We start from the raw sequence: 5,624 nt of genomic DNA on the forward strand, positions 1-5,624 counted from the left end.
CCATCATGACTCTCTTCATGGTACACCCATCTTACATTCCTGACCACCTCTGTACTTAACAATCATCTACTATGGTTTATTTTAATGTCCTGGACACAATCCATGCTCTAGACATACTGCCTTTACTAATTCCATCATGACTCTCTTCATGGTACACCCATCTTACATTCCTGACCACCTCTGTACTTAACAATCATCTACTATGGTTTATGTCCTGGACACATTACATGCTCTAGACATAACGCCTTTACTATTTCCAAAATGACTTTATTAATCATAGACCCAATTGTACGTAGAAGTCACTTGTTTACTATTAGATGGTTCACAATGGTTTATTATCTTCGATACATTTCGTGCTCAAAAGCTATAGTACAGTACTTTACTTTTATCACATCCAAACGATTCTCTTAAACGTAGACAGTATTTTCTTCGTACCCTTAAGGTTTGTAAGCATTGGTTATATTTTTTATACATTTATCATAAATAAATAATCTTATTATTCAACAATTCAACAATGTATAATTCATCCTCCTGACATTTGTTAAGTACTTTCCTAACAACACTATCTTTGACACATCTCCTCTCACTACACGATATTAATTTTTTTCACAAAAATTATCTAATTCGTTATTATATTTATTAATTTGTTTTTGCATAATCAACTCTTCCAAAACAGGCGCTAAAATGGCTTGTCAAAGGTTTTTATTGATTGAACATTGGCTTTGTTTTCATTGCAAGTCCATTAAAGATAAAACGCATAGAAACAATCAAGAGAACGTTAATTATATCCTAGAAAGTGAATTTATCATGTTTAAATCATCACACTTCTCGTGTTATTAGTATAAACCGTAGATTAAAGAGTAGGTATTCTATTTAATCAATGGTATCTCTATAAAATCATTTTATTTTATGTAATTTTTCTTACACATAAACCTAGAATAATTCATTCAAACGTAATATACTATTGAATGAGAGTCAGTACGAGTACAGTACTACAATGATCAAAATGCTATAATGGTATCCTCAAAATTAGAAACTGAGTAAAATAATACATTGATTAAAGTGAATGTTAATGTTAGTCAAAATAATACCTGATATGAGTTTCATAATAAACTAGCATACAACAATATTATTAGTAAATCAGCTGATCGCCCAATGCAAATATAATGGACATGAAAAGTTACAAGTTATAACTTGTAAGGCCCCTGTTAATTTTTTTGGTAATTGCATAATACAAAAAACGGGTTTTCCTTATGAATTATTTACTTATTATCATATTATATTTATTGATAAACAGTATATGATATAACAATCAATTGTATACGTTTTAGCGTAATCAAATGCTGGTTAGTAACTGACCAAAAACCTTTTTCCCGAACAGCTGATTAGCGAGTCATCTACACGCATGATGTGCCAGTTTCTGATTGGTTCATTGTTGTCCTGTACGTGTCATTGAACGGTAAGCTGTATTTTCAAGTTATTACGTGTAGTCGTTGTCTTCTATGTCGTGAGTGTTCGCGAGTGTACGCGAGTGTGTTTTAGTGGACATTTACTTGTAATAGTTAGTGTCAAGTGACTTATTTGGGCTGATTTTCCTGTCTACATGAATCATCTACAGTAATAGTTGGTTAGTATTTTCAATTATTTTGTTCTATTTATAAAGTATAAGTATTTGCAGAAGCAAAAGTTGATTGTGCAATACTCTAATTGTTAATATCCTAGTTTAGTCTACACTATAATTACCAAACTATGTCGTTCTATAATTCTTAGCTTATTTCACCTCATAAAATAATTGTCGGGCTTTCACAAACTGGTAATTTGTTGTCGTTTCATGATTAATGACTCAATAATGGTATTACGTTTGTTGTTTGTAACCTAATAACGAAAAGTATTTGAAAAGCGTTGAATTTGAATTGGGATTAGGCTTTGAAGTAACCAAGCTTAAACGTAGGATTAATGGAATTTCAAATTGAGTAAGATTATATGCCAAATATTAGACACATAAAGAAAGATTAAAACTACAAATAAAAAATACTCTAAAAGCTTTGTTTTTAAAACGTGATTTAGCCTTAATAACCGTATAGTTTATGGAACTATTGATGCATATCGATCAGTTGAAGCAAATAAAATGGAAGATGACTAATCATACATAGAATAATATTGTATAGCCTATTTTTATCCCTAAAAATGTGATGTTTGTGTTTGTGCAGGTAAATTTATATTTATTTGTGATAGGTACGGCCTATTTAATCTTCATACAAATCCAAAGATAAATCAATTATAGCCAGCTAACAGCTTTTGTGCTTCAAATATCATTAGAATTTGATAAATAATAATGATTTTTTTATAACTTAGATATTTTAAAATAAGATATAAATTTAATAATTTACTTGGTATACAGAATACCTCATGTATACTGAATGCTGTATCGACCACCTGTTAATGTAGAGCTTTCATAGCTTATCGAAACGCCTAGTGTTTTAAAGGTTTTATTTGACGAGGTCTATTGTAATTTATTATTATTTAATGTCCAATGAAGTACTTGATTCTTGAATGATAAAAACTGTTTTGTTTGCAGGTTAGTGGTTGCAGTCGTACCAAAGGTAAGGCTTTGTGTGTGCATGCCTTGTAGATTTGGACCTTCGCATCGTTGGACTTGGAAAGGAAGGAGGTTAGGGCGTACACTATAACTAATTGGTAGGGAAAAGTTAGGAATTGTAGGAAAATTCATTATTATTAGGCACCAGCACTTCACTAGAGCAATGTGAAATAACAGTACGATATTTACAATTTTTATTTCCTAAATTTTTATTCATTATATTTTCTTCTAGGATATTGTAATATATACTTAGCAAAACGATCGGAATTTAAAGTTAAAGACTAAGGGAATTGTTTATTTGTAGATTAACCAATATTTAAAATCCCCCAAACTAAGAAACCCCTTTTCAGCAGACCTGGGAATAATATTTGGCGATACATTAGGTTAGACAACATAACTTTCGTACTTTTTAGCTAAAATAATTTTGCTATCAGAGTTTTACCAGTGTATTTACTTGATTGACATCAAGTGTAGTAAATGTTGTATGGCAAATTAGCAGCTATGCTTCTATCAGAACTATGACAAATCCTTTACTTTACACATACCTACTATAACAGACTGGCTTTGTCTTACTCTTGTTTGAACACTCATCTCGGCTGACGAAGCAAAAGGCTGGGACAGTTGCGGCCGGACTGTCACAGCTGATTGTTACGTCAGAACAGAAACTTTTAAAATTTTTACATTTTAGTAATAATTCCCTTTTTTTAAACTTTGACAGTACACAATATTTTTTCCCACAAAAATCTTAAATTCCTACTAACAATTATTTGTAAGTACCTGTAAATATTTTTTGTGATGTTCTTCTCTATGCGCATTCCAAATAGTTTAATTAGAAAAAAATTGAAATCATAACAGATGCTATATTTAGTTATATCAGGAAAGTTTATCGTACTGTACTTTTAAAATTTAGTTTTTGCTGTGTAAAAAACATAACTTTTCCATAATACAACTTCTAGCCTAGGTCTGCTGTAAAAGGTCGTCATGTTTCTTAATCTAAAAAGGCAAATAAGATAAACTATTTTACTTTACTTTTGAGTTTTAAAAATCAACAACCTTTTTACATGCATAAAAAAAAACCTAAATGTTAGGGGATTGGTATTCTTCATTATCACAGAAAATGAGTTTAATTCTTTAATATATTAATTTAGATCAGTATATTTTCCAAATAATGTAATATATATTAGGGTTTATCGTTAACAAAACTAAATATCTAGCTAAAACTAGTGTAAATGAAGTTTTTTGTCAAATCATTCATAGGAATTTCAACTTTTCACTACATAATATTTACATTTTTTATTAGAAAGTCAGGAATAACTTTATAGGTTAGTGCTAGTCAGGCTTTACAACATCAAGACTTCGGATCTTCTCACCTCATGATGCATGTTTTAATGTTTAGTGCTTGATGTTTTAGTTGTTAACACATTCCTTGTATCCAGGCTTCGGGTAGGTTTGTTTTCTGTCGATATACAGCACCGCGTGACAAGTGTTGGACAGTTGACGTTGTTTTCAGTCGAACAACAATTGAATTGCATTTTATAGTACGAAACTATCAATGTCCTTGCGTATATTTTATGAGAGTCAGATCAGACAGAAGACCATCAACAACCACCAATAACACGTCGGGGGATAATAACCGTCGATAGGCATATAATGTTTAGATAAATACTGACGACGTACCTAACAGTTGAGTTTTAATACATCAAGTCGTCGAATTTTACATCTCTTGTGTCTACGTAGTTTTAAGCAACGTTATATTCTCTTGTGATATATGAGCATGTGTCATGTTTACTTGTATTATGAAATAATGTGTTATATGTTATTGTTTTGTTTGTATATCATGTCTTGTTTGTTAAAAATCCAATATGATGTGAACAACAACCATCAAGCCCCATTAGGGGTAATTTCTGATTAGTCATTACCTAAAGTTAATTGAATCTTTTATAGCACAAATTTATTAGTTGGGCATAATAAAGATATGAGAGTAACCAAAAAGACAATGTTTATCTTTATCAGTTAATGTAAAAGAGTAACTCTTGCAAATGTAAAAGTCTCAATGTTTTGAAAAATTTATTTTATGGATAAAATCTTTAGATTCATATTTTAAAATAATTTGTTCACACCATATCGGTGTTTCAGCTGAAGCCAACCAAAGGTAGGAGTACTCAAATTAGTTTATCTTGTATTTGTGTGTTATAACTTAGCCTGGATACAAGGAAATATATCTGCCAACATATATTCTATAAGTTATGTTTACTAATAAAATTGACATAATTACTTAATGATAATGGATTATAATTAATTTGGAATAAAATTTAAATCAATATGTTGTGCAGATATCGTAATGTTATAATTATATTAACTTTAAACCCGTGATTAATGAAGTGAAAGAGTTCAATGTTGCAAAGTTTAGTTGATATTGAAGTATGAAACCTACAGTGACTTCTGCATCGTTACAAACAATGGTAGGTTTAATTATTGCACAGTTTATTTATAGTTTTAATTAATATTTAACTAGTTTTGTAAAGGCTGGAACATGGCCTTAGTATTAATTGTTATTTCTATTATTAATTCGTTTAATCAAATCTTTGATAGGCTCAGTAGTGCTTGTGTAGTTGATCTTGAGTTTTTGATACATGTTACCTCTTTGCATTTCATTCTAAGTCAAAGATACATTAGTTTAGGGTTTTCACTAATCCAATTTTTTAACTTTTTAAATTGCTTTAAAGTATTTTTAAACATTTTAGGACTTTTAAACATTATATATCATGTTATTTAATTGTGTTTCCTTAAAACTGGGCCTTTATTTGATAGTTTAGTCAAAACTTTATTGAGAGGTGTGCCAATAGAGATTTAACTGTTGTATTCGTGGGAATATTGCATTACAGAGTAACAATATTTTGATCAGAAATTCCATACTATAAAATGCAATTTAATTGTTGTTTCTACTGGTCAGTCAATTTCCCGGTATTTGATTTCATTTTTTTTTAATTTTTCCCAGTTAAACCGGCCCATATATAGTAGTTGT

This window comes from Macrosteles quadrilineatus, unplaced genomic scaffold, assembly GCF_028750875.1.
Source record: "Macrosteles quadrilineatus isolate MER2022 unplaced genomic scaffold, UCM_ALF_1.0 Scaffold_7__1_contigs__length_78375512, whole genome shotgun sequence".
Taxonomy (NCBI): domain Eukaryota; kingdom Metazoa; phylum Arthropoda; class Insecta; order Hemiptera; family Cicadellidae; genus Macrosteles; species Macrosteles quadrilineatus.